The sequence below is a fragment of the Heloderma suspectum genome, chromosome 4 (assembly GCF_057233095.1).
Source record: "Heloderma suspectum isolate Gila_16-S chromosome 4, 16-S_ref, whole genome shotgun sequence".
NCBI classification, from domain to species: domain Eukaryota; kingdom Metazoa; phylum Chordata; class Lepidosauria; order Squamata; family Helodermatidae; genus Heloderma; species Heloderma suspectum.
In genome coordinates, this window is record NC_139461.1 from 107769760 (window position 1) to 107797625 (window position 27866).

At 42.8% G+C, this 27866-nt stretch overlaps 1 protein-coding gene and 1 long non-coding RNA gene across 3 annotated transcripts in view; both read left to right on the forward strand.

The window, feature by feature from the left end:
- The window catches only part of GFOD1 (Gfo/Idh/MocA-like oxidoreductase domain containing 1), a 95171-nt gene that overhangs the window by 12013 nt on the left and 55292 nt on the right, over positions 1 to 27866 (forward strand). The gene's annotated exons all lie outside the window — the stretch shown is intronic.
- Positions 8 to 27429, forward strand: LOC146347261 (uncharacterized). Its single transcript, XR_014790233.1, has 2 exons — positions 8 to 4067; positions 4196 to 27429. It is a non-coding gene; the product is annotated as an uncharacterized LOC146347261 (long non-coding RNA).

The following is a 27866-nucleotide window of genomic DNA, read 5'->3' on the forward strand; positions in this document are numbered from 1 at the left end:
TGGCTGGGCTTTGGGACAGAGGTGGCGCTGCCTCGAAAGGGGGCGCGGGGTTGCGGCGCGGGGGGGAAAGGAGACGAGGGGATTTCTTGAAAAGGAAAGTGCCCGGGTTTCAAGCCTGACTGGAAGCCAAGCGCCTTCCTTGTGTCGTATTTATCACTACGGGCGGAGTCCAGTTACTCATTGGGGGAAAGGCAAGGCATGCGGGCTTATTAATTATTCCTGTTTATGCTCCAGGACCTAGCTCTGTTTCCCATGAAAACAGCTTCTGCCCCAGATTAAAGCCCTGAGATTGTTTTAAGCCCACCGGGGTATGGAAGATCATCTCAAAAGTCACCCCCTCCTCCGTTTTCCCCCTTTGGTATTAGGCTAGGGCCAATTTCTAAGGAGAGAGGCATCAGGAACTCAAGCATCACCTCTACTCTAAAAGCTCTTGTCCCTAATCCTAGGAATGTAGCTTCTGAATGGGGTCATTTAAGTGATGTTGGGGGGGGGAGGCCCTCAAGGCCCTCTGCACATACTCAGAGGTGCTCTTGGGATTGAAAACAGAGTCCACACCTGGTCCTGGAGAACTTTCAGGTGAAGTATTCTATGTAGGGGAACAAAGCTCTTGACAAGGTATTTATTTGTAGCTCAGGAAGAACTAGCTTCACACACCCCAAGTGTTCTTCCATGGGCAGGACTGGATTCCTTCTTGCCACGTGGTTCTTTGAAGCCCTTCTGATTTCATGCCTACGTTTACTTAGCTATCTTATTTGTACGCCACCGTCAAGAAGCTCAGGCCAGCATATGTCACAGCAACTCTATAAGAGAGTTTAGGTCAGGGATGGGTGACTTCTGGCCTTCCAGATGTTTTGGACTACAACTGCCATGATCTCTCACCATTAGCTATGCTGGCTAGGTCAGATGGGAGTTGTGGGCGAAAACATTTGGAGACTACCCGTTGTCCATCCCTAGTTTAGGCTGAGAGAAAACGAATAGCCCAAGGTCACTCAGATCGTATCCATCATGACACACTTTTAGAATGTACTGCCCTGTCTCTTTCTTGTGTTCCGTCATGCGTGTTTTGTGGGAGAAGGGACATGCTTTTTGAATAGGAGGTGCGAGATATTGGTCTCTTGTATACAAACTAGCAACAGTGGGTGTAGGAATTGCAAATGCTGGGATAATTTTGAAATATATCACTGGTTATATCCAGTTCCAAATAAATGTAAGTTCGAACTTTCACTCATTGTAAATATGCCATTTTATGTGCTTTATTGTTTTCTTTATTTGGGGTGGGGAGAGCATTTTTGTTTGTATTGACTATGATGAGTTTATATATTTCTCCCCAATATCCCTTGAGAAGTGTGTTCTAGGAGTAATGCAACGAATCTGGGTTACTGAATAATTAATTTAGTGTTTCTGAAATATGCCATGGACCTTTCGTACCTGAATGCATTTGTACAATTTTATTTTGTCGGATATAAGGGGTAAAAGGATGTGATAAAAAATGTGCATGGTATAATTATTACCCATTCCTTCCTTCTTTCATTACTATTATTTCTAATAAGTAATCATTTTTTCCAGTCTAAAAAGCTGTCTGTAGTAAGTGTATTGTGCGGTATGAAGAGAACCAATTTTACATTAATATTTGAGGTTATGGAAGCTATTGCTCTGTGGGGAAGGGCTGTAGCTCAGTGGAAGTGCACATCCTTTGCATACAAAAGGTCCCTGTTTCAATCCCTAGCATCTCCAGGGCTGGGGAAATCTCCTGGCTAACACCCTATAGCTAAGAGCAGCTGCCTGTCAGTGTACACAATAACTGAGCTAGATAGGTCAATGGTCTGACTCTGTATAAGGCAGCTTTTGATGTTTGTGTATTTGAATGCATTGGTTCCGCAGGCCTCTAGTCCCTTTTGCTGCAGGAAAGAAGGGCTTAACCTTGCTGGTACTGCCAGATTACTTCCTCACCACATGTATATATTTCATTTATATGCCACCTTTTGTCGTGAGTTCAGGTATATGGTTCTTCCATTCCTCTTTTATCATTACAACAACCCTGTGAGATAGGTTAGGCTGAGAGGTAGTGACTGGCCAAAGGTCATATAATGGGCTTCATAGGTGAGTGGGGATTTGAACCTTGGTTTCCCCAGCGCTGGGTCAACACTCTAACTCAGCTTTCCCTAACCTGGTGCCCTCCAGATGTGTCAGGCTATAGTTCCCATCATTCCCAGCCAGCTTCAGCGTGTTGGCTAGGGATAGTGGGAATTGTAGTCTAACACATCTTCAGGACACCAGGTTGGAGAAAACTGCTCTAACCACTAGACCACACTGGCCCTTTAAGGCAACGACCTTTTCCACTAGACTGGTACCATGGGGAGTGCTCAGTCTATGGAAAACTCAGAGAACGCATTACAAATTGTTAGCTTAAAAACATCAACACCCTTCTCAGAATGGTATGGAAATACAGAGAAAACGATGCAGGCCCATGAACGTCAACCAGCCTGTATGTGTCAGTGATACTCATGCACCTATATTCCACATGGCATTCCAAATCAAAGACGGGTTAGACCAGGGGTGGGGAACCCAATAAAACCACAGAAGCAGTAGATGCACAAGCCTTTAGCAGGCCCAACTAAAAATGCTAGCTGAAAACGTTTTAAGAGCGTACTTAAAAGCAGGCAATGATGGGGACAGATGCACCTCTGATTATGGGCACCACCACCAAAAAGGCCCTTTCTCTCTTCCTCATCAACTGAGCTTCAGTCAGTGAGGGAACATCAAGAAGGGCCTCAGAAGCTGAACAGAGTTCTCAAGAGGCTTCATATGGGAGGTGTCTCCTTAGATACCTTGGTACCAGGATATTTAAAGTCCAAAGCCAGCATCTTAAAAAAACACCTGGAAACAAATTGGTTCCCAGTGAAGCTGATATAAAACAGGCATAATATGATCTGTACGAATGGCCCCAGATAACCATTTGGCTGTAGCATTCTGAAGCGTTGAAATTTCTGGACAGTCTTCAAGGGCAGTCCTATGTAGAATGCATTACAAGTAATCCAAACACAGCAATTTAAGTGTGGGGGAAATGCAAGTTTCCCCTGGTTGCATGCACTAGCTTGGAGAGAAAGGATATATAGACATGTGCCTTGGGTGATGACTGTTCATTCCAATTGCTTCTGTGTTCTTTCCAGAGACTGTTTTAAAAAAGAAGGAATACTGGAATAATCTTTTTGATTAAGTATATAATTACAATAGAAGTAGGACTAATTGAAGAGATGGGTATTTAAGCTTACCCAGATTCACTGCCACACAAAAGCCCCCGTGAAAATCACTGTCACTCTTGTAGTCAACAGAAAATGGCTGTTTATCAATTCCACTGAACTCAGAACGTGCAAATAGAATAATAGGATACTGCTTTATACTGTGTCAGACCGCTGCTTCATCTAGCTCATGGGTGGCCTTTGGGTCATCTGTGGTTTGCTCTGGAATTTCATGGACAAACCACTATGGAATGGTAAAAAAGTCAAATTTCGCTTGTTCTCCAGTAAAACTGGACCTTTTCACTGCTCTGTAGTTGTTTGCTGTCGAAATTTGGCAGCAAATCCATTTTTTTTTTTGCCAGTGTGAATTTCAGTGGCATAATAGCAGGATGGAAGGGACAGCACTGGGGCAGGGGGAGGCTCAGGCCATGTGTTGCCCACCTCTGAACTAGCTCTCTAGTGTCAACAGTGAATGGCAGCAACTCTCCAGGATTTCAGGATCTTTCCCAGCCCTACCTGGAGATCCCAGTGACTGAACCTGGGATCTTTTGCATACAAAGCAGGTGCTCTACCGGTGAGTTTTAATACTTCCTTTAAATTGTTCATTGACCCATTTGAGAGAAAATGTATTTTAATAATTTACTATTTTCTCTTACACTTTCTTCCTTTTAAATAATAACTTAATTTTTTAAGGGTTTAAGTCTGACTATTCTACTTTAGTAAAATAAAATAGAAAACAATAATAAAAAAATCAACTGTACCAGGCCCCCAAAGATCCTAAGATATAATGAACAGACCGACCCCTCCATCTTGTGTTGCAACTGTCAGGTTAGTCAGTCTTCCCCAACCTGGTACCCTCCAGATGTTTTGGATTACAGCTCCCAGCATTCTTGACCATTGGCCATGCTGGCTGAGGCTCATGGGAGTTGAAGTCCAAAACATCTGGAGGGCACCAGGTTGGGGAAGGCTGATATATATATATATAAAACATCTTAAAATTAGGCTGAATGTGTGTGAGTGTGAGAGCAGTTATTTTATTTCTGTAAATAAGACATTAACCTCATGAGTTTTTCAGACGTTTTGTTCTTTTGTTTCAAATTGCCAGAGTTATTTGGTTTTCCTGAACCGCACACCTAATATAGTTGCATAACCTTTTCTAAAGAAGTGTCTTTACTTGCTTCTGTTTTTTGAACCCGTGACTCGTTGCAACAGCTGTTTCAGGTTTCACCAAAAAAGGAAGACTATTTAGGCAGGAACAGGAGTATATCCTCCAACTGCTGCCTTCTGGTCCTGCTCCGATCTTTTTAATAGCAGCCTGATACCAAGAAATTAAGCAAAGGAAATTTTCCCATTGTAGTATTTATTATTATTATTATTATTTATTACATTTCTATACTGCCCCACAGCCGAAGCTCTCTGGGCGGTTTACAAAAGTTAAAACATTAAAATACAATATGCAAAGTTTTAAAACCATTTACATAAAAGCATATAGACAATATATACAAACAACATATAACTAAAACAACTTTGAACTAAAAACAATTTTTTTAAAATCCAACAATAAAGCAACACAGCTTAAAACAACACAGCTTAAAAACAGTATACAAAAGTCAGCAAAAGGAACAAGAATTCTAAAAAGGGCAGGCCTGCTGGAATAATAGAGTCTTTAATGCCTGCTTAAAAACCTTCAAAGATTTTATCTCCCTTTTAGGAAAAGCCTCCACTGCTTAATTTCTTTGTGCCATTTTTCTGCTAAAGGCATAGGGGCAGGACCAGAATAAGGAGGTAACCCCATTTATTAGGCCCTCTCCTGAGCTGCCACTGTCCATAGAGAAATGCCTATTTCCTTTCTAGGAAGCAACCATTACTTCCATTGTATTAATAGCCACAATCAGTGAGGTGTTCTGGGAAAGTATGGGAAACTAGAGTGGAGAACTGTGGGATACTGTCACATGACTTCTGGGATTGTCAGTTTTGGCCTGCCAGTTTTCTGTGCCTCTAACAAGTACATCAGGGCTAGGAAACATGGCACCTGCAGACACCAGTGCAGCCCTGGTTGATGATTGGGCACATACCATTAAAATATGTCCTTGGGCTGTTTTCAAATATGTATTAAAATATGCTTTCTGTTTAAAAGCAAAACATAAATGTGGAATGGCTCTGCTGACCTTTTAGGAGTTTTTTTTCCTGTCAAGATCAATTTCTGTAGTTTTACTCTGAGCTTTCTATATGTGATTGAGGTCAAAAAATGACCCTTTGAGTAGAAGCAACTTTGGGGAAAGAACCTGTCATCTATGAAAAAAAATAGATACTAAAATCAAATCCAGACTATTTAGTTTTATGGAGTGGTATTGGCAGCTTGCAAGTTGTAGTTATTGCATCATTATTGTTTGCAGTATACAGGAGTGCTGCATTATTACCTGACAAACCAGTAATGGTAAAAGTTCATTAGCAATGTCACGGATAATTAGTAAGCCAATCTTGGCATAAAAGAATTGTATAGCCTGTTCCTAAATACATTTACTTGGAAGTATAAGCCATTGATTTCAATGGGCTCAGTTCTAAGTAAGGACTTGTAGGCTCTGTGCAGCTTATTAGGCAGGACAAGCCCTACCATTAGGTAGAGTGAGGTAGTCACCTCAGGCAGCAGTTGCTGGTAGATGGCAGCAAGATGCTGGAGGAGAGCTGTTGTGTGTTCCCTAAAATAGCTGAATGCCTCTAGGTGCAGTGGACGACACTGTCACCAGTGTTGAAGGAACTTTCATCTGCCAGTGCACTTCCACCAGCACAGTTGTTCTAGCGTAAATCTGGATCCAACTCCAATATTATAGCTGTGTTTAATTTTAATTTTATCCAGTAAATGATAAACTGAGCCAGGTCCTTATGGAAGTATCTGTAGATAGTTTACTTTTCCCATAATAGCCTTAAAAATTTTTTTCATAAGCATTGCACATCATCTCCCCCCCCCCCTTTTAATGCAGACAATAGACAGGATTGCTTTTCTCCCCCAGTTCCTGGCAAGTACTTTTTAATGGCTTTTTAGTGGCTATTAATACCTCTTCTACCAGTTCTCACACCGATGCAATGAATATGAACTTGAGCACACTCCGGGAGAGAGCGGAGGACAGGAAGGCCTGGCGTGCTATGGTCCATGGGGTCACGAAGAGTCGGACACGACTGAACGACTGAACAACAACAGCCAGTTCTCAATATTTTGTCATACTACTAGTAAAAGTAAAGCTCAATAGCATGAGTAGAGGAACAGTTTGCCTTCATGGCTTGGGTTCCACATATCTTGGAGAATGCCTCTCTTTATACCAGAGTGGGCAACATGTGGCCCTCCAGATGTTTTTGCATACAAATCCCATGGTCCCTCACTATTGGGCCCTGCTGTGAGTTCCAACTCTGTGTGAAGTGAGGGCTGTTGCAATGAGGAGATGTGAACGTACTTCACCCCCTGAATCTGTAATCTGTAATTCTATTTCTTTACTGGCTTTCTGGAGGTGTTGTAAAACTCGTCCCTTCCATTTGGTCTCTGGTTCAGCTGGCTGGGTTTATTTCTTTTGATGCTCTTTTTTCAGTTTTTTTTTTGTTGGCTGTTGAGTTGGTTTTATGTCATTTTATTTCTCACTATGTGTCACATTGAATGCTAGAAAGTCACCTAATTTACCCCTCAAAATTAATTGCTACTTTTCTCAGGTGATATATCAGAATGAGTTTTATCATGTTCTAAAGCTGGGGTGGGGAGATTTTTTTCATCCTGAGGGCCGCTTTCCCTCATGGGGACCTGCCATGGGCTTCATGCCAGTGGTGGGCGAGGCCAAAGCCACATACACACATCTGTTCACACATTGTCCCCGTATACACACTTTCCCCGTCACGCACAGACACAGATGAGCTCCCATACAGCAATTAGCCTTGAAAAAGGTGTCCCATTGGAGCAAATAGGGGGATGGTTAACCCATTGGTTCCAATTTATTTTACTTATTATTTATATCCTGCCTTTTTCCTTCTCGCAAGGAACTCAAGGCATCATACATGATCCTCCACCTTTCCGTTTTATCCTCACAACAAATATGTGAGGTAGGTTAGGCTGAGAATTAATGACTGGCCCAAAGTCACCCAGTGAGCTTTATGGCTGAGTGGGAACTAGAACCCAAATCTTCCAAATCCCAGTCCAACACTCTAATCACTACACAACACTGGCTCTTATCAGCTATATGTAGATGATGATTAACTATGTGAAGCAAATACATATCTTTAGCATTTTAAAATTAAACAACTTTAAATATGTTAAAAACGTTATATTTATATTTTGCTATTTTTCATCACCTTATGATCCGCTGCCCCTTATTCTCTATACTCTCAGTTTCACCAGTCTAAAAATGGTTCGCTGTAGGCCCGATTTAAACCCAAATCACTATTTACTCCCTTACACTAGCTCTCAAACCACTGCCAGGTTTCCTGTTAGTGTGCAGAATTCATATGCCATTGTAAAGTTCTCTAAAGATTACAAGCTTTTTTTAGGGCACAATCCTATGCATGTTTAGACAGAAATAAATCCTATTACTATCTAAAACTGCATAGGATTATGCGCTTAGTTTTTCAGGTTTTTTTTTTTTAAGATGTTGATGTGTTTTAAGATCCTTGCACGGCTGCTGGCTTTTATTTGTTTTTTGTTTTTACTGTAGTTTTATTTTTTTTAAAACTTTTAAATGTTTTTATGTTATGCTTTATTATGCTATTGTATCTTATAGTTTTAAGACTTGTTTTGTGAACTGCCCAGAGGGCTTCTGCAATTGGGTGATATAGAAATACAGTTAATAAATAAATAAAGTTCTTGTTTTATGCTTAGGTATTATTTTTATATTATTATTATTGTGCGCACTGAAAGTAATTGTTATATTTTACTAAGGTAAAACTTTTAGGACATACATTCTGGAATAAAAATAGAGCCCTTTTGTATCTCACTTGAATACAGACCTGTTTTCCTCAGCCCTTTTAAAAACCTCATATCTAATAGTGCTAAGTGCTTCTCAACAGCTGCTGTAGTGCAGCCGTTGATTAGTGCTTGGCCTACACACAGCAGCAAGATCAAGGCAGAGTTAGAATAATTTGTGTGTCTGAAGTTAATCCCTACCCTCAGGATACTGCCAGATCATCCTTGCCAGAAATTACTTATCTTTGAGATTCAAATTAAAACTTGCAAAGTCCAAATATTTTGCTTTAGGAATGTGTCAAGTGTCAGAGACATCCAAAATATCTAAATTTCTATGTTTTCCCATGCGTATGTATTTTTGTCAGAATGTATACTCAACTGCATCTTAGTTTTGTGAATTATGATAATTGATTTATGATCTTTTTCTTTAACAGTGTTCATCTCAGTGATGTATTGTTTCCAATACTTGATAAGTTGACTGCTTGCATTTGAAGGATGATTATAATAATAGTCAGCTGTCCAAAATGGTAGATTCAGTAGAGTAGACCATGGGGTGCTATCCACAGAAAATAAAGTGTGCTTAACTTCCATTTTTGCCTGAGATCTCAACATGTGTTGTACCATTGACAAGTTAGGTATCTACCATTAGGGCCGCAGTACTATATACACTTACGTGGGAGTACGTTCCAGGTAAGTGTATCTACACATAGCAGTTATACTGTCATCATACTGTAGTGATAGCTATTGGTGCCCATTGGTGTTATGTGCACCAAGAGTTATCATTACAGTAGGATAACAGTAAAACTGGTATGTTTAGATTCAGCCTAGAATGCTAATGCCCTCTCTCTCCTTGCACATTTACTGTTCCATAATTTTGAACGCCTGAATACGGCTTAGGTGTCTCAGTATTCTGAAGCTATCTTACAAGAACAAATATTTGATATTTCCATCAGGTTGCATGTCTTCTTACTTGTCGTTTTGTACTGCCTCTTACTTGCCAGTTTGTACTGCCTCTTCCCTTTTAATGGCCATAAGTCAAAGAAGAAGTAAAACATACATTTCTTAGTTCTCCCCTTTTTGTCTCCAACAGTCAAAACCAAGCCATAAGGCAGTGTAACTACAAACCACTTGTTGTTCTGGCCTGTGGTAAATGTGGAAAAAATAAGGCCAAATCTGATAACTGTTCAGACATTGCTTAGACAGTTTGTCAGTGGAGGCTGGTGGCTCCGACATCAGTGGGGTAGTGAATCTGCACTGGGTTTCAGTCAGAACTCTAAAGGAGCTATCTAAGCTGTAAAGCACCCTCGATAGCTCCTTTAGAGCTTTGACTGGTTCTGACTGAAACCCGGAGCGGATACACCTTCCCACTGACATTGGAGCCACCAGCCTCCACTGCATTTTGTTGAGGACCTCCTACAACAATTACATGATTGTAATTTTAGAAACATCAATGGTTTGATGTTGGTATAGAATAGGAGTGGGCAGAAGGTGGATTAGTAGATTATTATCTACTGGTGGAACTCTGGGTGATTTCTAGAAGTTCAGCAAGGAATTCTGGCTTCCAGTTGTCTAATAATAACAATTAAGGTGCAATCCTGTGCATGTTTAGACAGAAAAAAGTCTTGCAACACCCAGTCCTATGACTCTCAGCATTACCCAGCCAAAATGGCTGGTTGGGGAATGCTGGGAGTTGTAGGACTCTTTTTCTGTCTAAACATGCATAAGATTGGGCCTTAAGAAGCTTTCCTATCCTAAATTAGGTTGCTGAAAAAGAACACTTGTGGGGGAAATGAGGAGTGGATTTTTATGTGAATGGACTTATGAGCTTCGGTTTTGATTGCAAAATCCTGGGCTGAGCATGACATCCTGTTCTTTAATTCTTAGGCTATGTCCACTTGCTACAGCCACTATTTTGCACCTGGCTTCAGATGGTGGACCTGAGGGTTCTAGTAATATACAAAGTAGATCCTGGAAGCCAAACGTCTGCTCACTCCTGGTGTAGAATATCTGTTATTCATTCATCCATTTTAATGTATTTGTGAAGTGTGCTTTTGGCTACAGCTAGGTGGGTGACTCCATGAAGTGATGGGTGGTGGTAAAAAAATGTATTTCATAGTTTGTAAAATCGCTTGGGATTCTTGTGGAGCAGTGTTCTGCTTAGGTAAATTAGATTATCATTAATAGCTGTAGAATATTCTGGCTGTGTTACTGAACTGAAATCAGGCCTAGCATCAAGAGTTTAGAGCAGAATATTTTGTACTTTCGGAAATATTATATCAGAAGCCTGATTCCAATTTGGGATTAAATTCAGATATTAGTAAATACAAGCTATGTACTGTTTAGTTTTGGTTCTGTTATTGCTATCTGTATCTCTAAAATCTATTTGAATTATGTGGTTATTAATCTAGCTCCATCTCCTATTCCCATTCATAAGTGGACACTTGCACAGAGTGTAGCCCAAAAGTATGAACACTTTATTTCAAGTGTAAAAGTTAAACAAACTGTAGCTCACCTTTACATATTACAAGTGCGAGTTGTGAGTCTAATCTGTTTTATCTGTCGTTTTGCACAAATGTATTTACAGTACAATCCCATACATGTCTACTCAGAAGTTAGTCCCATTGAGTTCAGTGGAGTTTACTTCCAGCCTAAATCATTTAATGAACAGAAGAATAGTAAGATATATTCTGTGATACTCATAGGCTTAATGTAGTACCTTAAGAAGCCCTCTAATGATTTCTGTGAAGCTCTCTAGTAGACTGTGTTAATGTGATGCTGATCGGTATCAATCCATATAGTGTCTTGTTTAAATAGACTTCTTGTGGCTTGAATTCAGATCTAATTGCTCAATTAACTACAAGCAGAGTAGGGTTAAATCCCAATCTGGTATCTTATTAGAGAATGTAGTATTGTTTCTGCTACTGGCCTCTGTTTGTTGATTAACATGAACAAGCTGGACAAGTGTAGATGAAATCCAGCCACGAACAAGGCCTAACATTGCAATCCAAAGCGCCCTTACTAGAGAATACATCTGGCAGGCTCTATGGGACTTACTTCAGAGTGAAGATGTTTTGTGCTGCACAGTGCTGTTCTATGAGCACCATCAGCTTCAGTGCTCTTAATCAATTAGTAGACAAACAGAGAATCATTTATCTTGATATTTGGATAGTATGGTAGAAGGAATACAAGGTTTAACCTTGTCAGAGGCCTTTTTTCATAGAGAGAAAATAGTTATGTGAAGCAAATGCATTATAAAACAACATGAGTTTTGGTTGGTGTGACACATATGCCACGATCCAGATAACGTAATCCATGTGCAGAAACACAGTCCTGGTTACCAGTCAGCTGCTATGTGTGCACCAAAAGCGGAGCAATTTTTTTCCCATGTGGCAGGGGGAAGACAAAATCCAGAAACCTGGTATCACTTGTATAATTCCATGTGCAAACCATGTACAAAACATGTACAAGGTGCTCTTCTGTAGTATGTGTGCATCCTTGGTCTGTGTTCTTGCATGGTTTGTGGGACTGTAGCTGTAGTTTCTGAAATAATTAAGATTGTGCATTTCCATTCCAAGGAATATTTGGGAACTTCTGAATCCCAAAGTGGAGAAAAACTCTAGCATTGGGTAGGAGGTCTCCTTACCTGTGGGCATGGGTCAGCTATAGTTCATACTGCACCCAGCGGGTTGGATCCAACGGTGCTGTTCTACCAGCAGAAAAGATACAGCTGGCAGAATGGATTTCCTCTCTCCCCTGCAGTCCCCTGTGTGCCCCCCCAAATCTGCTCTGGAGCAGATTTAGGGGGCTGCAGGGGGGAGGGGAGAATGGGGAAGTCCCACTGTATGAACAGAGGTCCCATTGCACAAGCAGACCTCCACTCATTCCACATTGGATCCAACCCTGTATACTTCCTTGCAAAGTGTGGAGAATTTGTCAGTAACAACTACATCAAAAAGAGGTAATAGAACATGCCAGCTTGCCCTGGATCTCCTCCATAATGAAATCATTCTTAAAATTTGCAAAGACAGTGGAGTTCCTGTCCTCCTTATTTTTTATCTAGTTTAAGGTGTAGCCTCCTTTTTCTTGCTGGGAACTGCCTACAAGTTGAATTGTATTGTGAAAGTTTGTATTCCTGGATATTGTATTTTTTTGTTCAGTCGTTCAGTCGTGTCTGACTCTTCGTGACCCCATGGACCACAGCACGCCAGGCCTTTCTGTCCTGCGCTCTCTCCCGGAGCGTGCTGAAGTCCATATTCATTGCATCAGTGATGCTATCTAGCCATCTCATCCTCTGCCATCCCCTTCTCCTTTTGCCTTCAGTCTTTCCCAGCATCAGGGTCTTTTCCAGAGAGTTTTCTCTTCGCATTAGGTGGCCAAAATATTTGAGCTTCAGCTTCAGTATCTGTCCTTCCAATGAGCAGTCAGGGTTGATTTCCTTGAGGATGGACTGATTTGACCTCCTTGCAGTCCAGGGGACTCGTAAGAGTCTTCTCCAGCACCACAGTTCGAAAGCATCAATTCTTTGGCGCTCAGCCTTCCAGCTCTCACAGCCATACGTTGCTACTGGGAAAACCATAGCTTTGATTAGACGGACCTTTGTTGGCAAGGTGATGTCTCTGCTTCTTACTATGCTGCCTAGGTTTGCCGTAGCTTTCCTCCCAAGGAGCAAGCGTCTTTTAATTTCATGGCTACGGTCACCGTCTGCGGTGATCTTGGAGCCCAAGAAAATAAAATCTGTCACTGCTTCCATTTCTTCCCCTTCCATATGACAGGAAGTGATGGGGCCAGATGCCATGATCCTCGTTTTTTTAATGTTGAGTTTCAAACCAGCTTTTGCACTCTCCTCTTTCACCCTCAACAACAGGCTCTTTAGATCCTCTTCGCTTTCTGCCATTAGGGTGGTATCATCTGCGTATCTGAGGTTATTGATAATTCTCCCGGCAATCTTAATTCCAACCTGTGATTCATCCAACTCGGCGTTTCTCATGATGTACTCTGCATATAAGTTAAATAAGCAGGGCGACAATATGCAGCCTTGTCGTACTCCTTTCCCAATTTTGAACCAATCGGTTGTTCCATGTCTGGTTCTTACTGTTGCTTCTTGACCCTCGTACAGGTTTCTCAGGAGACAGGTAAGGTGGTCTGGTACCCCCATCTCTTTCAGAATTTGCCACAGTTTGTTGTGATTCACACAATCAAAGGCTTTAGCGTAGTCAATGAAGCAGAAATAGACATTTTTCTGGAACTCTCTTGCTTTCTCCATGATCCAGTGAAAGTTGGCGATTTGCTCTCTAGTTCCTCTGTCTCTTTGAAACCCAGCTTGTACTTCCGGTAGTTCTCGGTTCACATACTGCTGAAGCCTAGCTTGTAGGATTTTGAGCATAACCTTGCTGGCATGTGAAATGAGCGCAATTGTGCGGTAGTTTGAACACTCTTTGGCGTTGCCCTTCTTTGGAATTGGAATGTAAACTGACCTTTTCCAGTCTTGTGGCCACTGTTGAGTGTTCCAAATTTATTGGCATATTGAGTGCAGCACTTTAACAGCATCATCTTTTAGGATTTTAAATAGCTCAGGTGGAAGACTGTCATCTCTGCTAGCTTTGTTGTTAGTAATGCTTCCTAAGGCCCACTTGACTTCACTCTCGAGGATGTCCGGTTCAAGTTCAATGACCGCACTATCATGGCTATCAGGGACATTAAGATCTTTCCTGTGTATTCTTGCCACCTCTTCTTAATCTCATCTGCTTCTGTTAGGTCCCTGCCTTCTTTGTCCTTTATCATGCCCGTCTTTGCACAAAACGTTCCCTTGAGATCTCCGATTTTCTTGAAGAGATCTCTAGTCTTTCCCATTCTGTTGTTTTCCTCGATTTCTTTGCATTGTTCATTTAAGAAGGCCTTCTTCTCTCCTTGCTATTCTCTGGAACTCTACATTCAGTTGGCTATATCTTCCCCTTTCTCCCTTGCTTTTCACTTCCCTTCTTTCCTCAGCTACTTGTAAAGCCTCATCAGACAGCCACTTGGCTTTCTTGCATTTCTGTTTCTTTGGGATGGATTGAGTTGCTGCCTCCTGAACAATGTTACGGACCTCCGTCCATAGTTCCTCAGGCACTCTGTCTATCAGGTCTAATCCCTGAAATCTATTCCTCACCTCCACTGTATATTCATAAGGGATATGATTGAGGTCATACCTGAATGGTTTAGTGGTTTTCCCTGCATTCTTCAATTTAAGCCGAAATTTTGCAAGAAGCAGCTCATGATCTGAGCCACAATCAGCTGCAGGTCTTGTTTTTACTGACTTTATAGAGCTTCTCCATCTTTGGCTGCAAAGGACATAATCAATCTGATTTCAATATTGACCATCTGGTGATGTCCATGTGTAGAGTCGCCTCTTGTGCTGTTGGAAAAGAGTGTTTGCTATGATCAGCATGTTCTCTTGGCAAAACTCTATGAGCCTTTGTTCTGCTTCATTTTGTACACCAAGGCCATGCCTGCCTGTTATCCCAGTGATTTCTTGACTTCCTACTTTAGCATTCCAATCCCCTATGATGAAGAGGACATCTTTTTTTGGTGTTAGTTCTAGAAGGTGTTGTAGGTCTTCATAGAACCGATCAACCTCAGCTTCTTTGGCCTCAGTGGTTGGGGCATAGACTTGAATTACTGTGATGTTGAATGGTTTGCCTTGGATTCATACTGAGATCATTCTATTGTTTTTGAGATTGTACCCCAGTACTGCTTTTCCCACCCTTTTGTTGACTATGAGTGCTACTCCATTTCTTCTAAGGGATTCTTGCCCACATGGCCATAATGGTCACCTGAATTAAATTCGCCCATGCTTGTCCATTTTAGTTCACTGATTCCCAAGATGTCGATGTTCAATCTTGCCATCTCATGTTTGACCACCTCCAGCTTACCTTGATTCATTGATCTGACATTCCACGTTCCTAAACAATATTGTTCTTTACAGCATCGGATTTTCTTTTCACCACCAGACACATCCACAGCTGAGTGTCCTTTTGGCTTTGGCCCAGCTGCTTCACTCTTTCTGGCGCTACTTGGAAATACCCTCTGCTTTTCCCCCGTAGTATATTGGACACCTTCTGACCTGAGGGGCTCATCTTTCGGCGTCATCTCTTTTAGCCTTGTGATACGTTCCATGGGGTTTTCTTGGCAAGAATACTGGAGTGGGTTGCCATTTCCTTTTCCAGTGGACCACATTTTGTCAGAACTCTCTGCCATGACCTGTCTGTCTTGGGTGGCCCTGCACGGCATAGCTTATGGCCTCACTGAGTTACACAAGCCCCTTCGCCACAACAAGGCAGTGATACTTATTAAAATTGTGCTGATTCAGCCCAAACTGTTTAGAAATATGATTAAAACTATACAATGCTCTTTCGAGGGCATGTTTTTAAATGGATCTAAGAGCGCCGTATATTGATTTCACTAACCAAGTGTGGTATTAAAAGGGATTGCATGAACATCAATAGAGATTCTGATGCATTAAATTAGCCAATTGACCTCAGTTCTAGAGCTGTCAGCAAGGCATACTTTTATCAGTTCTGAACTCACTTGGATAAAATTAAGTAAATAATAATCACACAGTTCTGCTACCTTACTCTCATTTATTCTTCCTTTTTATATAAACGGAATTAGTTGTTTGTCTACACTAAGGCAGTTAAAGCACATTACATGTCTTAAATCTCTCCTAACACCAGTCAGTGTTCACACAATCTATGTTACCTATTGTAAAACACTGTACACCATTCACAAGGATGGCATAGAGTCATGCTCTTAAGGTAAAAGCCCTATTGAATGTACTGCAAAGGCTTAAATAGTTTTAAACAGGTTGCATTTGATGGCTAATGTTTTAATGTATAACTGCACTCCGGCTACTCTCATGTTAATTAAATCACCTCTGTGCCATTCACATGTACTGATTTAACTACCACTGTTTTTCTTTTGTGTCTCTTGCCAAGAATGCAAGGCAGCAGTGGCTAGTTGTCTTACTAGAAATGATTGTTCGCTGTCTTGTGGCAGCAACAACAGACGTACCAGTAATGCATGTTGCTGATCTGTCTTCTCCACGGTTGAGGTCTGCAACCCCAGGAAGCTATTCAGGCACAATTCTGTAATTGCTACATTGCCAGAATGGATGAATTACCACTAGTGGATTCAGTTGGCTTCGTGCTGAAAACCTAAACTGATACAGGGCTCAGTTAAAAATAAAGGCAGAAAGTGTTGATTATGCAATGTTTATGGGCAGTGAGCGTATTCTTTGTGGAAATTGGCTCATGAAGCAAGCCTTTTGAGCTCAGGTGTGGCTGATTTCAAGTACTGAGGCATTATCTGTGGCCTTCTAACTAACCTGAGTAATCCCAGGGTTTTTTTTAATGGTGCCCTGCTCCCCCATTTTCAGATCTTTTGGACATAAAATGTGTTTGAAAATGATATGTATTAAACACTCAGAGGGCATGAAAAAATGTCTGGAATAATTTTTTTCTTCTTCCTCAGATCTCATAATCTTGAAGGTCATTTTGTGATTGAAAATTGACTCCACAAACCATTGTGGCTGAAATGGTGTTTAAAAAGAGTGCAATCCTGCAGCTAATAAAGTTAACAGCAAAACTCATTCATTTTACGGGAACAGGATTGCAGTTATACCAATCAATGGATAAGCTTGCCTTCATTGATAGGCACTGTGTTGATGCGTTAATGCTGTTACCAATGTTCCCCAGCCTTTAGGGATCATTGGCACATGTGGAATTTTGAGAGGGTGTAATGGGCAGTCTCACAAAATAGCTGCCATGCCCCCAAAGGAACCTAAGTACAAACCAGAAGTGGGGTCTGCGCGCCAAAACACAAACCCCCTCTTTTGAACCCAAATAAAGATGCCTCCGAAGGGCAGCACTTTGCAGCAAGTCAGCCTCCCAGTTAATAAGAATAAGTAATTTTTTAAATCTTAAGAAATACAGTAAAAATCAGGAGGGTCAGGGAATCTGGTGGGCACCAAGAGAGGTGTCTGTGGGCATATTGTCACCCACAGGCTCCACGTTGGAGACCCCAGTTCTTATCTATGCTGATTCTGATTAATGGAAGCAAGCTATCATCTAATGCTAACACAGATACCACACGACTCAACCTTGCATTTTTCAAATTTGGGTGTAACAGCTGTAAAACAGGAATGCTGAAGAATAAAATGGAGCATGTCTATATGAACCAGAATGCCCAAGCAAACTCTAGGCAGATCAAGATTTATTTATTTATTTACTTATTAAATTTAATAATCGCCCATCTGGCTGGTCACCCAGCCATTCTGGCCGATGTACAATAATAGAAACAGTTTAAAACAATAAAATTCTACATTAAAAACATCATATTTCTAAAAATACCCTAACCCACCCCAAATGCCTGCCTGAACAACGATGTTTTTAATGCGTGGCGGAACCTCATTAAAGAGGGGGCATGGCGAAGTTCCCTAGGGAGGGAGTTCCACAGAGTGGGGGCCACCACAGAGAAGGCCCTCTCCCTTGTCCTCACCAGTCTAGCTGTCCTGGCTGATGGGACAGAGAGAAGGCCATCCAAGGCTGATTTTGTTGAGCGGCCTGTCTGGTGTTGCTGGAGGCGCTCCTTAAGATAGGCTGGGCCGGAACCATATAGGGTTTTAAAGGTCAAAACCAACACCTTGAATTTGGCCCGGAAAACAACTGGTAACCAACGCAACCCCTTCAGCATTGGAGTGATGTGATCTCGCCGGCGGCTGCCTTTAATCAGGCGAGCTGCCGTGTTCTGTACCAGCTGCAGCTTCCGAACTGTCTTCAAGGGTAACCCCACGTAGAGCACATTACAGTAGTTTAAACGAGAGGAGATCAGGGCGTGTACTACCGATGGGAGCAGATGGTTGGGAAGGAAGGGGCGCAGCCGCCGTATCAGATGGAGTTGGAACAGTGCTGTCCGGCTCACAGCTGACACCTGAGCCTCCGTGGACAGCTGGGAGTCTAAAAGACCCCCAGACTGCGGACCTTTCCGCAGTCTTTCAAGGATAGCTGTACCCCATTCAATACCAGGTCAACATCCCCCAACCTCCTCAGGGTTCAGCTTCAGCTTATTCCTCCTCATCCAGCCACTCACTGTCTCCAGACATTTGGACAAGGATTCTACGGCCAACCTTGGTGAAGATTTGAACGAGAGGTAGAAATATGTGTCATCCGCATATTGATGACACCGCACCCCAAACCTCCTGATGATAGCCCCCAGCAGCTTCACATAGATGTTAAATAGCATCGGGGAGAGGATGGAACCCTGTGGCACCCCACAAGTGAGTGGCCACGGGTCCGAAACCTCCTCTCCCAGTTCAACCCTCTGGTACCTGACTCAGAGGAAGGACCAGAACCACTGCAATACGGTGTCTCCGATGCCCAACACCTCGAGGTGGTCCAGGAGGATACTGTGCTCAATGGTATCAAAAGCTGCTGAGAGTTTGAGGAGAACAAGGAAGGAGAATTCGCCCCTATCCAGAGCCCTCCTCATATCATCCACCAAGGCGACCAAGGCTGTTTCTGTCCCATGCCCAGGCCTGAAGCCCGACTGACCAGGTTCCGGACCACTTGGAACAGCCTCGCAGATGCGATAGAGGCAGCATAATATTCCTTTTTTGCTGCCTTCACTGCCACGTGATAGGCTGAAGATACAGCTCTAGCCCATGTCTGATCGTCTTTGGAGCAAGACTTCCGCCACTGGCGCTCTAGCTGTCTCACCTCCTGTTTCAGAGCTCATAACTGCGGATTGAACCATGGTGCAGTCCGAGCCCTGTTCAGGGGGAGAGGGCGTTTTGGGGTCACCTGATCTAATGCCCCAATGATTGCGGCATTCCAGCCATCCACCAGGGTCTCAACCGAGTGGCCATTGGCGTGCTCCAGAGAATCCCCAAGCACGTTCAGGAATCCATTCGGATCCATAAGACGCCTGAGGTGGACCATTTTAATGGGTCCACCACCCCTTCAGAGGGGTTGCGGAACTGAGAAGTCCAACGCTACCAGATAGTGATCTGACCATGACAAGGGGGGGTGGATATACCCCGGATTTCCAGATCACTCCCCGCTTCTCCAGAAACAAACACCAGGTCTAGCGCATGACCGGCTATATGGGTGGGCCCAGTTGGAATAGGTTGCAGCTCCCAGGAAGCCATGGTCTCCATGAAGTCCTGAGGTGCCCCCGTGAGGACGGCCTCTGAATGTACTTTGAAGTCCCCCAACACCAGTAAGTTAGGAGACTGCACATGCACATCAGAGACCACCTCAAGCACCTCAGTCAGGGAATCAGTCGTGCAGTGGGGTGGATGGTACATGAGCAGAATCCCCAGATTGCCCTTTGGGCCCAGCCTCCAGCACATGCACTCAGCAACCTTGGTCTCCCGGAGAGGGGGTCTGGTGAAGACCAAGGACTCTTGGTAAATAATAGCCACTCCCCCTCCCCGATCCCTAGCCCTCAGCTGCTGTGCATACGAAAATCCAGCTGGACACATGGCCGCCAGAGTTGGAGCAGCGGCCTCGGCCAGCCAGGTCTCCGTAATACATGCCAGGTTTGCACCCTCATCCAGGATCATGTCATGGATGAGGGATGTTTTCTGGATAACAGACCTGGCATTGCAGAGCAGCAGACGAAGGCCAGAAGATGGAGTCACGCCTCCCCCAGCCATCCTTTGGCTCTGGACAGGTCCGGAACAGGGGACAGATACTAGATATCTCTCCCTTGTTCCCCTTACGTGGCATGGCCTGCCCCTAGTGCTCCGCCAGTGCCTGCCGCCCAGTTAATTACATGGAAAGAAATCAGATGCAGAACGTGTAATGCACAAAGCCAAACACAGGCCTCCAGTCATATATCGTGGTCTTCCAGGGCGTCAGTAAACACTGGGGCTTTGCTGCCTGTGACTGCAAAAACAAGGGGTTCTAAAGCACCAGGAAGGCCACAGTATATGCCTGGGTCCATTTTGATGATGAGTTATATATGGGTGGTTGCAAGTTATGTATGCCTGAGCCAAATATTCACATATTCCCATTTCCCAACCTGGTGCCCTCCAGATGTTTTGGACTACAACTCCCAGCTTTCTTGATCATTGACCATGCTGGCTGGGCTGATGAGGGTTAAAGTCCACCCAGGCTGGGGAAGGCAGCTGTTGACTATCACAAACTCAGACAAGAAAACCTTTTTGGGGTTAATCAAATGAAGACAAGCAGATGTTCTAATGCATCCATTTAACCAAGTATTAAAAGTGAACACTGAATAAAAATCTTTGTGACTGTGCTCAAACACGTCAATCTATAAAACTACCTAAATGAGCTGTTCAAATATGCTGCATTTAATATAAAACTAATATAAAACTAAACTACTGTATCAGAGGGGTAAGGTGAAAAAATACACACATTTTAACAGTGCTTGGAAGTTCCGCTTGAGCCTTCACTTCCTCATGTGATAAAAACAAGGCAGTTTTCAGGTTCCTTATGGTAGGCTGGAAAATCACTTAAGGAACTTCTAGAAAATACTCAGTTGATATCTGAAAGAGGGTTTTTTAAACAAAACCTGATGGTCAGTTACTAGATATGTGTTTGAAGGAGATATATTTTACATTATTAATCAATGGCATGATATATCTTTATTTATTTATTTATTTCATTTGTATACTGCCCAGTAGCCGAAGCTCTCTGGGCGGTTCACAAAAATTAAAACCAAAGAGCACACAATAAAACAATACAAAATATATAAAACATTAAAACCAGAATAAAACCTAGCAGCAGTGCAGGGATTTAAAATACAGATTTAAAACAGCAAAGCTAAAAGCGTAGAAAGCTAAAATGCCTGGGAAAATAAAAAGGTCTTCACCTGGCACCGAAAGGAATACAATGTAGGTGCCAGGCGAACCTCACTAGGGAGCTCATTCCAGAGTCGGGGTGCCACAGCAGAAAAAGCCCTCCTCTTAGTAGCCACCCGCCTCACTTCCTTTGGCAGGGGCTCACGGAAAAGGGCTGCTGACGATGATCTTAAGGTCTGGGCAGGCACATATGGGAGGAGGTGATCCTTCAGATAACCTGGCCCCAAGCCGTTAAGGGCTTTAAATGTTAATACCAGCACTTTGAATGGGGCCCGGAAATGGACTGGCAGCCAGTGCAGCTGAAAAAGTACTGGCGTAATATGAGTTTGCTGGCCAGTTCCCTGTTAACAGTCTTGCTGCCCTATTTTGGACCAGCTGAAGTTTCCGGACCGTTTTCAAAGGCAGCCCCACGTATAATGGATTGCAGTAATCCAGACAAGAAGTTATCAGAGCATGGATAACTGTAGCTAGGCTATCTCTGTCCAGATAAGGACGTAGTTGGTATACCAGCCTAAACTGATAAAAAGTGCTCCGTGCCACTGAGTTCACCTGTGCCTCAAGTGACAGTTTTGGGTCCAAGAGTACCCCCAAACTACAAACCTGATCCTTTAGGGGGAGTGCAACCCTCTCCAGAACAGGTTGAACATCACCTAGCTGGGCAGACGAACCACCCACTAACACTACCTCCATCTCGTCTGGATTGAGTTTCAGTTTATTGGCCCTCATCCAGTCCATTACCATGCCCAGGCCCTGATTCAGAACAGCCACTGCCTCACCTAGTTTTGATGAGAAAGAGAGGTAGAGCTGGGTGTCATCCGCATATTGATGGCACCTCAGCCCACACCTCCGGATAACCTCCCCCAGCGGTTTCATGTAGATGTTAAACAGCATGGGGGATAAAATAGAGCCCTGTGGAACCCTGTGGCACAATTGCCATGGCACAGAGCAATAATCCCCCAGCACCAACTTCTGGAGTCAGCCATCCAAGTAGGAGTGGAACCACTGCAATGCAGTGCCTCCAACTCCCAACCCAGACAACCTATCCAGAAGGATACCATGGTCGATGGTATCGAAAGCCGCTGAGAGGTGCAGGAGAATCAACAGGGTTGCACTCCCCCGACGCCCTCCTGGCAGAGGTCATCTCACAGGCCGACCAAGGCAGTTTCCATTCCAAAACCAGGCCTGAAGCCTGATTGAAATGGATCTAGATAATCCGTTTCATTCAAGAGTGCCTGAAGCTGTCCTGCAACCACTTGTTCAAGCACCTTGCCTAAGAAGGGGATGTTGACCGTTGGCCTATAATTGTTAACATCTTCCGGGTCCAGGTTAGGCTTTTCCAGGAGTGGTCTGATTATCGCCTCTTTTAAAGAGGCCGGTACCACTCTCTCTCTCAAGGAGGAATTTACAACCTCCTGGACCCAGGTGAACATTCCCTCCTTATTTGATTTAATAAGCCATGAAGGGCAAGGGTCAAGCACACAAGTGGTCAGTTGGACTTGGCCAAGCACCTTGTCTGCATTTTATCCCATGTAATGTTTTTAAATCATTCCCATGATGTACTGTAGACGTTTTTCTTATATAATGGCAACTTGAATTTTGAAATGACGATTTCCAGATTTCACAACAAGAAAGCATAATTTATTTCCCAGGAGAAATCCCTAACACTGTTAAGGAAAATGTATTATGCAAATTCGCACATACATGCCATACTACTTCCTATGCATACCACTTTTATATAGATGAAATTGGAACCATATGTGCAAAAACAACGGTTGTACAATATCCACAGATAATGAGTTCTCCTGCTCAGTTGCCATTGCATCTGAGGTCACAATCCAGAGATTGCTCTGTTTGATATGCCCAAGGGGTGGCCTGTGCACGGCCAAACATTTGGCTTTTTACCTTTGCTCTAGCAAAAGCTTCTTTTGAAATGTCTTGAGTTTCAGAAGTGGTTTGTTATACAGCATGGCAGTGCTGCTACCTAAGAAACGCAAGGCCCTATTAAGTGTATGGAACAAGTTGTATGATTCTGTACATTGCGCTGTCCTGATGCAAAGTGGCATGTGGTTTCTGTACCTTCAGTAGTTATGAAGGAAAGGAAGCATGAACAGGTGTAGCATGTCTCCTTTGCATCCAAGTTCTCCTTTGCATCAGAGAACTCTACTGTGTGGCCATGGTTAGAAGATTTTCCCTTGTGGTCTAGCTTAAATCCAGCTTCCTGTAATGTAGTCTTCATTGATGCTACAGATTTAAATTGATTCTGTGATTATAGCCTCCCCCAGCTACTTTGGGAAATGTTGTCTGTTTCATTCATTTCCTTTCACCTGGGAATTCTAGGGAAAGATCTAAGTAACATAAATTGCAAATACCCTTGATGTACCAAACAATCCTCTGACTCCATGAATGCAGTGTGAATGAAAAACAAAGGCTTTGACATAGAGCTGTATGCTCTATGCTTCTTGAAATAGAACACTGGCAATACATTTTATGTATAGATCTGTAATCAGCATCTAATCTAAAATAACAAGAACTGAGCCTCAATTCTGTAGCGCCTTCTGTTTCAAGTTCTGAAAAGATTTAATAGATACTGAAAAGATACTGAGATGTTGAGACACAGATTGTGGCTCAGTGGATAGAGTGTTGGATTTGGCAGAATTAGGTTTTGAATTCCACCACAGCCATGACTGCTTGGACATTTTAGGATGCTTATAGATGTATTTCAAAACAGGAAGTGTTTTTTTTTTCCTCCTACGGGCTGAGCTTGGCTTAAGAATGTAAGAAGAGCCCAGCTGGATTGGACCAAAGGCCATCTAATCCAGCAGTCTGTTCCTACAGTGGCCAACCAGATGCTTATGCGAAATCCAGAAGAGGACATGAGCACAATAGCACTCCTTCATTTTTGCACTGCAAATGACAGATATACATGTCATTAAGTACTTGAAAGGTTGTCACAGAGAGGAAGGCCAGGATATCTTCTCGCTCATCCCAGAGTGCAGGACACGGAATAATGGGCTCCAGTTACAGGAAGCCAGATTCCGGCTGAACATCAGGAAAAGCTTCCTGACTGTTAGAGCAATACGACAATGGAACCAGTTACCTAGGGAGGTGGTGGGCTCTCCCACACTGGAGGCATTCAAGATGAGGCTGGACAGCCATCTGTCAGGGATGCTCTGACTTGGATTCCTGCATTGAGCAGGGAGTTGGACTCGATGGCCTTGTAGGCTCCTTCCAACCCTACTATTATGTGATTCTATGTTTCCAATTACAAAGCTGATTTACTCTTCAGATTTGCCCTTCCTTCTATGCTTCAGATTTGCCCTTCCTTCTATGCTTCTAGTGGGCTGTCTTGCCTTTTTTTTATCAAGTGCTGCTCCTGTGTTTATGCATCCAGAAGTTCATATGGCTTAGAGTGTGTGTGTATGTGTAAAAATGAGTTAAGTTGTTTAAAAGTAGCAGTAGGGAGGGGAGGTATATTATGGTACATCTCAGGCACTAACTAATTAGCACTGTGTATAGTCCAGGCCAGTTTTCCTTGAGCTCAGTCCTGGAGAGAAATGTGTATTTCTGACTGCAGTGCTGGGTGCACTTCCCTTTTTCCAGGTATATCAGTATGCACTTTATCTCTCTTAGTCTCATTTTCACATTAATAAAGTGATCTTATTCTTTTCCTATTCCTGCCATGAAGGTCAATTCCTGCCTTACTAGGAGCATTCCTGTGGTTCAAGGATCAGGAAGGCCCAGTTAGCAGGGGCACTGTCAAGCAGGGAGCACAATAAGAGAGATGTTGCTTCAGCAAGGGCTAGACTCCAACTGAGGAGGTTTATAAGAGAGGTTGTTGCCCCACCCTTTCCTGGATTGACATTAGGGCCCTGATCCAGAGCATACTTCCACCTCATGGATATGGCTCAAGGACATTTGATGGGCTTCCAGATAGACACTGAGCTTCTGGCTCTGTGCTTCTGGACAGATGCTGATGCCTTTGTTACTGGCATACAAGGGAGCAGCCAGGCTAGCTCAGCTCTACTCATTCCTTGGCAGTACACTGCAGGGTAGAGTCAATGCATATTCCCTCCCCACGTATCAGTGAAGAATGGGCCTCCCTAAGTGGAAGAGGAACTCTTTTCCTCTTAGTGGGCTCAGACTGTCCCTTCATATCCTATTTGGATTGTACCCTCCTTCCCTAACACAGTGGTATACAACCTATAGCTCAGGGGCTGCATTCAGATTCCCAAAGACTCCCAAAGCCGTAATTGTTTCCTCCAAGAGTGCCCTGAACCCCCAGCTGCTGCCAAACTCCCTCCCCCAGCAATCCTCATATCAGTTCTTTCCTCACTGGTAGATTTGTATTAGGTTTGCGACAATGTGTGTGTGTATGTGTGTTTGTGTGTATGTACTTCAGCCCTTGCATGTATGTGTGCACCAGGCCATCCTTTCATAGCTGTCTTTTGTGGCCATGGCTCTTCCTTCCCCTGCTTTTTGATGGGCGGGAGGGAGCAGGTAAAAAAAGTCTACTTCCTCTCTGTTTTACATGCTGTCATTCAAGTTAATAAAATAGTTATTTAAAACAAATTAATAAACCAATTAATTCATGTAAAACAATTTAATAAAACAAAGAAATAAATACATTGGGCAAGAGAGGAGAACCAGTCTACCTTTATTTGTCTTGCTGCAGTAGCAGCCTTGACGAAGGATTGTGGTGTGGAAAGGTAAGCAAAGGGTTCTTCCTCCACCACCATGCTCTAGCAACAGTGGACTCAATGTAGTTCTGTGTACTCCAAGCACACAGCTGCATTGTCTCTCATTACCATCCGGAAATCACTTCTTTGCCCTTCCTCTTGGTCCCATATGATTCAAAATGATTGAAGATGCTGCAACTGCTCCTAGAAGTGCAGGTGGAGCATAGTCTTTTGTTCAGCATCATACAGAAAGATGGTGATGTAGGCAGAGCTGCTAGGAGAAATGGAGTCCAGGTCATCTAACATTGCCACATTTGTATTTTAACCACAGAAAACCCTTTTTTCCTTTCTCTGCGGACAAGCAATGCATCAGCAGAATTAGCAATTTCCGGCTGTTTATTGTAGTCACCGACAAAGAGCCATTTATGAGTGGGAGGTTGTGGATAGGTGCTTGGCAGATGGTGTTAGTAAGTGGAAAGTGGATGGTGTGTATAGATCATTGTGTGATACATCTGATTGGGAGCTATGAGTAGCAAGTTCTGTGCATACCATTTGTGCATGAGCTCAAGGGTATGATTAGGACATGCTGCTTCCCGCCCAATTTCCCTCCTCACATGTTGTCACTGGCTACTAAATCAATTTATTTAGTTTTCGTTATTTGTGGGGGAGGTCCACACTTTGGTTCAGTGGTGAACTGGCCCCTCAAAAGTGAAAAATAAGCCCTGCACTCCTTTTGTAATAGCCCTCCCCTCCTACTCTTGCCTGCCTTGAACGTTATGCCGATAGGTTGGCAAAACCTATGGTGGTTTGTGAATTATGGTTGAACTGAACACCAAAGCTGGGAAATCATTTTTTCAGGTGGGAAGGTGTAGGTTTACAATATAAGTCTGTGACAATTTGATGGTTTTCAATAGTTAAGAGGATACCCAGGAAGGGTAATTTTGGGTTTTCAGTTGTGGGTTATTGGTAAATGTTATCGTTGGGTGGATAGTGTTGATAAACTTAGTAAAAATCCATTATCCTTTACCTTAACTTCAGGTTATGTTATCCGAACCATCTAAAGAAGAACATTATATATAGTTTGGCTCTTAGGATTACAACACATTTGTAATAACAAATAACAGTTCTCAAGAAGATGTAATGAACTTAAAGAACATCTCCAACAACGCAGATACCCTAGTCACGTTATTGACTATAACATCAATGGAGCATCAGTAATATCCAGGGATACCCTTCTTTATGAAACAAAGGCTAACTCTTTGAAAGAAAATCACATTCCATTTGTTGTGGACTACCATCCTGCTGCCCCTAATTACCACAAGATAATTAAAGATGTTACCTTATTATATCCTATTGTGCTTCTTTAATGAAAGCCACCCAATCTGCATAAATTGTTAGTTAAAGTTGCACTAAAACAAGATATTTGCAACCCAGGATCATACCATTGTAAATCCACGCATTGCATTACCTGCAGTTACCTACAAGAAACTACTTCTTTCAGGAGAACAATTACTAACAAAACGTATTGTATTAGACAATTGTTAACATGCACTTCTATTTATGTGATTTATTTAATTGAATATAAAAAAAAGGGATGTCGTAATCAATATGTAGGGAAAACTACAATGGACCTGAGAACAAGATTCCTTAATCACAAATCTGTGATTCTTACCAAAAAAAAAAAATGGAGCAGTCTGTTGTAAGAAATTTCAACTCTCCAGCACGTAGTCTGTGGGATTTACAGTTGGTTCCAACAGAAAAAACAAAAGACCCTGATATGCTTGACAGAAGGGAAAATTTCTGGATCTTTAGACTCAGAACTCTTAGTCCAAATGGCCTAAATCTGGAGGACAATTTGTAAGCATTGCACCAATCATACCTCTGTTTTTTCTCCTAAGGAAATTTCATCTCCAGGCATTCCACACTGCCACTCCTGATACCCAATTAACAGCACAGCTATTGATGAGGGTGGAAGCTGAAACATTTAGCTTAAAATATATATTTTAATACTCTGTTGTTAGTCTCTCTCTCTCTCTCCCCACAGCCCCTACAAGTGTAAATGTGACAACATCTTGACTGGTATCTCTCACAGTTTACCCCTTGGGCTTAGACAAAGGTAGCAGGAAGCTCAGGCAAGTGATGACTTGCCG